Here is a 10,648-nt window from a genome sequence, read left to right as displayed (position 1 = left end):
CTGATTTAAATTTTTCAGCTTTTTCACTATATGTTCTTTATTTCTTAAGGTGTTTACTTCAAACTTTAAATATAAGTTTCTGGTCATCAACCACATCATATGTGACAAGGTTTATAACTCTAGCACAAAAAATATCAGTATTACCTCCCTTGAACTTAGATTTTTTAGGGGAAAAAATGTTGTCTTTTTTAAGTAACTTCTTTATTTCCTAATGTATCTACTTCAAACTTCATATATATGTTTCTTATTATCACTCGACATTTTTGAGAAGGTTAAATACTCTAGCAAGACTATTTCCAGAATTATGTCCCCCTTGAACTTAGATTTTTTTCGAGAAACTGGTATTTTCACTCCAACTTCTTCATTCCTTATAGGATTTACTTTAAAATCCCACATCGTAATAATATGACAAGGTTGTATAAACATAATTTCCTTACTAAGCATGGAAACTTAACACATTACTGTGATATAGACAAACTTATTTTATTATGTTTTGTGGTTGATATTTTCAAATACAGACTTCATCCTCAAATTCATTATAAATGGCAATACACAGGAGTGTATGACAATTAAAGAACTTTTTGAGGGACCGGTAGGGGACTACTGTATTGCCCGCAATACTATCAAATGCTTGTTGCTTCTGCAAATAAAATAAGAAGTTACTAATTAAAAGTGACTTGGTCAATCTTAAAGTTACATTAAATAAATTTCATTAAAACAGAAATAGCGACATTTCATTAATAAATTGGGTTTCATATCGACTCCAGATCTTATTTTGGTGTCCAGACAACCAAAATGAGTTTTATAAGCATAAAAAATGGACAACCTCATTGTGGCTAAATCGGAAGTACAATATCTGTTGCATGAGAAACTCCGCGTTCTGATCATCCGTACATCAATATTAAATCAACAAACATGACTATAAGTAGCAGTCCTAATTTAACGGTATATTTCCGCATTGTAACGGATGTTTTAATACAAATTTAATCTTTTTTATGAGATGATTACTTTTTACTGAACCTCAGGCCTAGTGCACCGTGAAGTTAAACGGTTAAAATGTGTTTGCACAAGAAAATCTCATATTTGTTGTGTTCCGGATAGCAGCTATAACACTGTGACGTAGCGCATACACAAGCTGATTATAATCTTCATTTGCATGTTAAAATTCGTATACGAACTTTAGTGTTACCGTGGGGTTTTCCGTTTAAAATCCTTATTTATGAACAATATTTGATGAGATTTACAACAATACTGTTAAAAAGGTTAATGAATCTGTAGAATGCTTGGTTTTTAGGCCGACGGCAAAATATTTTTACATATTTATTTAGTGTAGCTTTAAATATAGATATATAATTAATCAAGTTAGTGATATGTTTTATCTTAAAATGATTATCTCTAAGATTTACATAATAAAACAGCATAGAAATTAAGATACAGCTGAAGTTTCATATTGACAGCAAATTATGTACATAAAACAACAAAAACTTTTTTAAAAGAAGCTATTTAAAAGTCTCACCTATGATTGGTAAGAAAAACTGCTCCCCTTCAGTTTCTTGCAGCATATTCCTAAGAAATATTCATTCTAGGCTCTAGCTAAGACCATTGTATGCAGCATCCTGAAAACAACAAATATGTAAATTTTATATTAATAATGTTACACAAGTATTCTAAAAATAATATACATAATAGACAAGATAAATGTCTAGTAGTTGCAATATTAATACTTTGTAAAGAAATATATATATATTAAATATTAGAATTTCAATTCAACAAACCTGACAGTCCTTTTCATGTTAAATGTATGGTATACAAGCTACAGCTGCAATACTCTCAATTTCAGCCAGGACCAGGATCTAGAATATAAAAATAGATTTATTATTACCTATAAATTCACGGCAATTAAGCTTAAAATTTAACATTAAAGAACAGTTTAATCAATATTTGTGTCGATAATGCAATGAATATAATGATTTTTTCAAACTAATTCACGCTTAATTTTACTATCACTAAGATATAATGAAACTAGATTGACGAATCGTCTTGGGACGTTCTTGATATGGGCCGAACAACACTTCATCTGCTTATAGGTTACAATAATACGATAAACAGATTTCAAAAAGGCATGACCTGTAAAATCACAAATTGCCAAGGACATCAATAACTTCGCGTAAGGCCTACCAAACCCAAATCATTCAATTAGGTCGCGTTTTAATACAAAAGTATCAAATATTAGAAGGAGGTTTTGTATTTCTTTTTTTAGTATAATTACAGTTGACATTTTTCATATTTTGCAGATATGAAAGTTTCCAGCTCGGATATTGATTGTGATAAATGTGGGAAACATTTCATTCACGGAATGACCACATCGGCACAGGACCTTATAACTTTTGTGGTAAAACATTTTATAGCTCAGCAAATCGGAAACGTTACGGGTTTTACTGTTAGTATTAAAATAACATTCAAACATAAGACCTCTAGATTTTATTACCTAGTTTGTAAAAAAAGACATATTCTACGCAGGGTGAGCTCTTAGTATCAAAGGGGGATGCTCCGGCGTCGATCGTCCGTCGTCATGCGTCAACAATCGTCTTCTTTTCTAATACTAAGCAGATTCACTTCAAATTTGGTCTGTAGCATCCTTGTGACAGTCACACTTGAATTTGCACATGTCATTCCAATTGGCCCTTTTTAGGGGTCAGCAGAGCTAAAAATAGAAAAACCTTTAAACATCTTCTTCTACAGAACTAATTGATGGATGATCACCAAACTTTGTCGGTAGCATTCTTGGGTAGTCTTTTATCAAGTTTGCTCATATGAATTTGATTGGCCCTTTTTAGGGGCCACTAAAATTAAAAATAGAAATATGTTTTAACAGCTTCTCCTATAGAACTAATGAATGGATGATCACCAAACTTTGTCTGTAGCATTTTTGGGTAATCTTTTATCAAGTTTGCTCACATTAATTTGATTGGCCCATTTTAGGGGCCGCTATAGCTAAAAATATCTTCTACTTCAGAACCAATTGATGGATGATCACCAAACTTTGTCTGTAGCATTCATGGGTACTCTTTAATATTAATCTGATTAGCCCCTTTTAGGGGCCACTAAAGCTAAAAATAGAAATACCGTTAAATGTCTATTTGTAGAGAACTAATTGATTGATGATCACCAAACTTTGTCTGTAGCATTCTTTGGTAGTCTTTTATCAAGTTTGCTCATATTAATTTGATTGGAGCCGTTTAAGCTAAAGCTTAAATTCCCCAGGTCATGGCATTTCTTCAAATTATTGTTTAAACATATTCTATGCTCAAATTTAATATTAAGAGGATATTTTTTCGTTTTTCGTGAAATATGGAATATATTTTCACGAAACATGATAAAGGTCAGATACTCGTATTAATTTTCCATAGGCTTACATTATAAGAAATGACCTCAAAACAGACCTTAAAATTGAGTTTTCATCATAGAGATGTGATTTTTCTGGGAGAATGACATGCCTGACACATAAAACTCATCTCGTTATATAGGGGTAGCCAACCAAATTTTTCGTAAAATGACTTCAAACAGGATTACCCCCCCTTTACACTGTAATTCACTGCTGATTACAGGACTGACATATACTTTTTTAAAATGTAAATATCAGAGTTAAAAATTATCCTACAGACTTACAAAATACTTCATTTTTTTCAGAAAACAATGTACTGTTAGTTTCGAGAATAGTTTTTATACTTATACACAATACCTTCTCGTCCAATCACCTAATGTCCCATTGAATCTTACGGTTTTCCCTGCACTTTTTTTAGCCAATCGCTGGCCATGTAACAATACGTTACCCTGACCTAAAGGCATATTTTATTTGTACAATATAGAATTATTTTGTATTATTTGATAAGAATAAAGTATATCAAATATAAATGTGTTCACTTTTTGTATTTCAAATAAGATTTGAGAAGATGGTAGCCATTTCACTATAAGGCATGTAATGCCATAAAGACCATGAAAATAGAGTTAAATAGAAAAAAATACCCCAAAAAGTACTATGATAAATCTTCATTATTTCTGTTTTAAATGGAATGACTCCTCATTTCAAATAATACATATATATATTGGTAAGTCTTCAACTTATGTTCAAAATATTTATTCAATCAATCTTATTTTAGTAAGAATAGGGGTAGTTTTTGTACCCCACCCACATATTTGAAGGTGAAAATTGAAAAATCTTTGTTTTCTAAACCTGTAAAAGCAATGATTGATACTAAAATAGTAAAAAAAACTCTGCAAAATGATGTTTAACACATAATAAGTATATGCATATGGGTCTCTGATAAAAGTGGCCCTCTTAAATGACACATTTAATCACCAATTAGCCCTTCTCCAAAGCCCAACTAAATTGTCTATATCAGACTCCCAATCTAATATACATCTGCAAGATACTATACATGACTCACATATGGTCATCTAACACACTTATATATACCTGGCTTATCTAAGAAATTTCTGTATAGTAAAATTACTGGGACAAAATTGTTCATTTTAAACTTTATGCTGCTAAAATTGTGTGAAAATTGGATAAAAATATGGGAAAAATCAATTTTAAAACATGCAAAACCAGATTTGCAAAGGGTCATAATCACTCACCACGTACAGGTGGATTTAATTCAGGCACAGGGACAATTAAATATGTCAGACTTGAAAAAAAATTGAAGACTCTTGTACAGACGAACCCGCTATTACCCAAGGCGACATCTTCAGCCAAGAACTCTGACCAGGAGCCCGTAAATTACAAACTCCTTCGAAGTCCTCCCAAAGACGATTTGAAACTTCAATTTATGTCGGACGATGCACAGAATCAAAGGTAAGACTATTCCGCAATCAGATATGATATTAAAAGTATCAAAAATGCATATATATATTTGAATTGTTGCAGTCTATATCACACTTTTAGCCATTTATTGGTGATTTTCTCACAAATTTTAGCTATAAAACTTAAAAAATTAATCATATATACATTTAATCTATATCTTATTGGTAATATTAGGGTATCAATGCAGAAAATGATAAATAAAAATGAATCTTAAACATTTTTTACCATTAAAAACACAGTTCAGAGCCTGATACTTTGGTGTCTCTAAATCAAAGGGAGACAACTCAAAAAAGGCACATATAATACAAAAAACCAAGTAAATATGTTACTGTATTTTTTTGGTTCCTTTGATTTTGCAAAATTGATACATTACAATATGTTTGATAAGTATATATCATTTTCAGTGACAAAAATGACTGCTACAAGCTGTTTCATACCAGCAAACTGTGGGAAATGGTCAATGAAGTAAGTCGTGAACATAGGCAAAAGAAACCAGACTGTCAAGGAAATCTTTGCTTCGATTCATCATCGTCCATGCAGTGGGGCTTCGGATGGCGTGAAAGTGCAAAGTGCCAGATCTGTAGCTATGTTTCGAAAAGATATAAGCTTTACGCCGAAATAGACACCTGTAAGCGGGGAGTTAAACCAGCTTCTGTCACCCGTGGCATTTCAATAGCTCTCACTCAGACACCAATAGCTTCCTCTGGTGTCAGAAAAATATGTCATGGAGGGAATATACCAGCTCCCTCAGTTGCCTGCCTCCAGAGGACTGCAAACCTTGTCAATGAGGTCATTTGCAAAGAAAATAAAAGGGACATGAAAAGAATCAGGGAAGAACTAAAAGAAATTAATAAATACAGGGGATTGCCACAGAATGTTATAAATGTACAGGCAGATGGCATGTACAACAACAACTTGTACAGCGGTGTGGGGAAAACACCGTTTCAGCCTGCAACGCAGGCATCATACACAGTTGCGGAGACAATAACCTCTAAAAAACAGATAGTTGCTGCTGAGCAAGTGAACAAACTTTGTTCCAAGCATGGCTTCCACACTCAAGAAGAAACAGAATGCGACAACAAGTCTGGACCTTGCTCGGCAACAGCTAGCATTGAAACAACTATAGGAGACGAATACAGATGGGCAAAAAGCTGCTTCCTGGATCTACATCATGATGGGCTCGAGGTCAAATATCTAACCACTGATGCAGATTCAGGGGCTTTTCGTGCTGCTACAGACCTTTACGACAACAAAATCACAAGCACAGAACCTGTTCATCAGCTGGACACGAGGCATCTGGCAGAAAATCATCGGAAACAAATGAACTCCTGCTCGCGTCTTTTGAATATGATGCCCGGTCATAATGTTGAATACCGAAAGTACTTAAGAAATAGGTTTGCCCTTGACCTAAGTCGCCGGTGTACAGCTGAATTTGAATCAGTATTTACAAAGGAAAACGGAGATTTTTCAAAAATAACAGAGAAATTAAAATACCTTGTTACTGCGATTAAACGCTGTTATGCTGGGGACCATTACGGTTGCAATCTTCATTCGAGGGTTTGTAAAGGCGCAAAAAACAATAACTGGTTAGTAAACAGTGCTTTCTTGACAAAAAATTTCAAAATCAGTCTCAATATCCCTGATAATCATGACACAATGCTTGATTGGATTGAATTTAGACTAGGTGAAGATATGTTAAACAAAACTCGTCTTAATTCAAATACCCAAAAAGTAGAAGGGACGAACCGCGCTATTAAAAAATGCTTACCTAATAACACCACTTTTCCGCACAACTGTTCTGGACGATTTTTCAGTGCTATACACGCTGTAAACAATGGGCCAGGGGTATCACTTATGAAACTATGCACAGCAGCGGAGTGCCCAATCCCAAAAGGTAGTCGGGTTGCCCGTCAATTACTTCAAGAACAGAAACGCGCTGAAAATAAAAAAGAAACAGAAAAAAGTATTGAATTCAAGCTTAAACGTTCAAAAAGAAAAAGTCTTATGTATAAATTACATGAAAGTACCAGAGAGAAAAACAAATATGTAAAAGGACAGTTACTGAAAGACCGTATTAATTATTTAAGTCAAAGACGACGTAAACAAAACCTGAATAAATATGAAGAGTCGATGCCATCTACCAGTGACCATGGAAGTTATACACGCCCTTTCTGTAGCCGGGCCGGTAAAAGACATGGGGGTTCGTGCCTGCAGACATAGATACTATGACCGAAGCAGTGAATCCTAGACATGTTTGTCTCATGCTTCTCTAGTACTAAGTGCCTAGGGTTTACGCAACATTTATTATTGCATGTATGGCTAACATCTAGCGACGACCCATCTGGTGCTAGCCGTGGCACATCCTCCCTTAGCAAACGCTGGTCCAACATATATGCCAGTCTATGAGTACTTTCAATGGTCTGAAGACCATTTGGCCATTTAATTTTTTTTCTCCCATATCCATACTTATCTTTACTCCCTATCCAGATTTTACAGTCAATTTCCCCATCAGCATTCATAATAATTGAGTGTTTGTCCATATTTTTCTGCAAATTTGACCAAAATTGGTTCAAATCAGCCATTTTGTACATTTTGTATATAACAAATACATATTCATAGCTCATTAGTCAATTATTATCAAAACAAGACATGTTAACTTACATCATTGGCACGAGATGTTTCCTACCATTTTCAGCCTTTAGGTCAGATACTCGTATTAATTTTCCATAGGCTTACATTATAAGAAATGACCTCAAAACAGACCTTAAAATTGAGTTTTCATCATAGAGATGTGATTTTTCTGGGAGAATGACATGCCTGACACATAAAACTCATCTCGTTATATAGGGGTAGCCAACCAAATTTTTCGTAAAATGACTTCAAACAGGATTACCCCCCCTTTACACTGTAATTCACTGCTGATTACAGGACTGACATATACTTTTTTAAAATGTAAATATCAGAGTTAAAAATTATCCTACAGACTTACAAAATACTTCATTTTTTTCAGAAAACAATGTACTGTTAGTTTCGAGAATAGTTTTTATACTTATACACAATACCTTCTCGTCCAATCACCTAATGTCCCATTGAATCTTACGGTTTTCCCTGCACTTTTTTTAGCCAATCGCTGGCCATGTAACAATACGTTACCCTGACCTAAAATTCCACATATTTTCGCGAGCCGGGACGGCGAGGAAAATATGTGGCATTTTATCATGTTGAGTGAAAATATATACCATATTTCACGAAAAACGAAGAAATTACCTTTTTATTTAATTCCATTATCAAACAAAAATGGTTACGAACCCACTTGCTTGCTACGCAACTTCAATTGTACAGCGCGCAGTAATATAATTATTGTGTTGTTTTGCACGCGATATTTAGCGCTACATTGTGACGTCACGTAAACAACTCTTTTTAAATGTCTGTACAGCGTTAAAGACTGCATTAAAGATATTGGTGTTCGGATTTATTTTCATAGACCATTTTCTATCATTCTACATAGTTTTCAAAACAAAATTCAACAAAAAGTTGTTTGTATTTATCCGATTTTTCAAACAAAATGGTGAAAGAAGTCCCTTAAAATAAATATGAGTTTTGACTCCGCCCAATTTCATATTTATATTTCTTATTTTTTTTTTAAAAAATATGAAATATATTTGACTGATATATCACCATATATCATGGGTAAAATTAAATAATAGAATATATTGACAATCCAACACTGAAAAACAGTTGTTTCTGATGAGCGACTCAGGGCCATCATGGCCCTCTTGTTGTTGTTTTTTGCTTTAGAATAAAAAAACATAATTATGTTAAATACAGACGCTAATTTTAAAAATAATTGGTTACATAAGAAACTAAGTGATAAAATGATTTGAATGTCTTTAAAATCTTAATATCAACAGTACTTAAAATGCCATACCTGTGACAGTTCGATTTGCCACAACGTTTACAAGGTCCTGTGCCGAGTAGCCAGTTTAAGTGGTCATTAAGACCTGTCCATGAACGAAATGTTTTCCAACATTATCCACAAACAATATCCGAGCTGCAACCGTCCATATCTGCAAACTATGAAAAATGACAACTGTACATGTAATTGTGCTTAAACTGAAATCGACCTCCTTCTTATATTTGAGACTTTTATTTTAATTTCTGCGATTAATTCATCTATATCTCTATATCGAAACTTCATTTAATATAATTACGTGAGTATGTATTCTGCTACCCATAGGCGCTTAATTCTATCAAGGACCTTTTGGCGGTATTTTAAATATTATTCAAAATTCTATGAACGTTTAAGGCTAAATACATCGATCATGATTTTGTTAAATAAATATCTAGGCTATAGCCTGCATAGATATTGCTTGCACATAAAATATTGCGTGGGAGTTATCAACAATAAAAGTTTGCGTGGCCGTTACCCAAATCATTTTTCCCTCGTGTATTGGAATTGAAAATGACTAGTCAACATTTAACATGCCTAATATTTACATTTTCAAATAAAGAAATTCTATGAACATTTTCTCTTTGCTAACTAGGCGTAGTTTAATCAAATTAATAAAAAATACAAAGATTGCGTGAAAGTTACCTGAAAAATAATTGTCAACATTGAAAATTCCTGTTGAATTTTTGAGTGTTTGTAAAAGCTATGAGCACAGGGGTTGAAAATAAGGTATAGGCGGCAACAATTCTTTATTCCGCGTAGGCTGCAACAGGTCTCGTATGTAAGTAAAAGGGATATAATAAAGAATTACCTGAAAAACACGTGTGAAGCGAGGTTTTTAGGCCGCCATATTGTCTGTACGCGTAACCGTAAAAGTCACGTGATTCCCTACCGTGATTTTAACAACTTATCAATATCATTGACTACAATGAGAGAAGTCAAGTCAAAGTCAAAGTATTTATTAACATAAACATATATACAATGAACATGTTTTCGCCACACATAATTGGCGGTTAGATTAACAAAAGTAATATAATATTGAAGAAAAGTATGAAAAAATATAATTCATGTTTCATTTTCATGTTTTAACAAAGGATGGGCAGTTTTAAGTACACATAAACACATACAATACAAGTCATGGCATATTTAACATATCTAATCATATACAGCATAAATATGAAAAATAGTTGAAAGAAATACATATTTTTATTATACAAAAACACTCATTTCTTTTCAGACAAATTTTGCAATTTTACTTTAACAGATATTTTGGGTGCTGACATAAGCTTATTGAATTTATTCATAACAAATATTTTGGGTGCTGACATAAGCTTATTGAATTTATTCATATTAGGCCATGTGTAATAATAATTATCTAAAAGAGTTAAACGTAAACCGCAATAAAAAGGACATATTAACAAAAACATGATACTCTGATTCAACTTGATTCATATTACATCTTCTACATAATTTTTCGCTTCTAATAATATTCCTATATCGACCTTCTTCAATCTCTAAGTTGTGTGACGAACATCTAAATCTCGCTAGTGCTTTCATATGTGCCTCAACATTAACAGTATTTAAATAACTAGCTTAAATTAAGTTTAACTTAAATTCTCTATAATAATCTAATTCAGAAGATGAGTCTAATTCAGGTAACCATTGTTGTAAATATTGATCATGGATTCTTTGAATAATTAATTTAACATTCATTTCAGATATTCTATCACAATTCTACAGGTAAGAAAAACCAAGGTCATCTAATAACATTTTTTACATTACATGACCAACTTTTTAACAATGTATTATTTCGTCCCTGCAACATCATTAATTTA

At 33.0% G+C, this 10,648-nt stretch overlaps 1 long non-coding RNA gene across 2 annotated transcripts; it reads right to left on the bottom strand.

The window, feature by feature from the left end:
* Window positions 1-1,341: 1,341 nt before the first annotated feature.
* On the bottom strand, window positions 1,342-9,705 carry LOC132753280 (uncharacterized). Of its 2 annotated transcripts, none has more exons than XR_009628934.1 (4): window positions 9,625-9,705; window positions 8,793-8,938; window positions 1,776-2,704; window positions 1,342-1,616 (listed from the first exon to the last, which is right to left on the bottom strand). It is a non-coding gene; the product is annotated as an uncharacterized LOC132753280 (long non-coding RNA). The 2 variants fall into 2 exon arrangements; XR_009628935.1 differs by having other exon boundaries at window positions 1,776-1,853; window positions 2,489-2,704; window positions 8,793-9,694.
* Window positions 9,706-10,648: the final 943 nt, after the last annotated feature.

This window comes from Ruditapes philippinarum, unplaced genomic scaffold (genome assembly GCF_026571515.1).
Source record: "Ruditapes philippinarum isolate M1 unplaced genomic scaffold, ASM2657151v2 ctg641_1_1_1_1, whole genome shotgun sequence".
Classification (NCBI taxonomy): domain Eukaryota; kingdom Metazoa; phylum Mollusca; class Bivalvia; order Venerida; family Veneridae; genus Ruditapes; species Ruditapes philippinarum.
The sequence above is the reverse complement of the archived record's forward strand: the minus strand, read 5'-3'. Positions and strand labels throughout refer to the sequence as shown.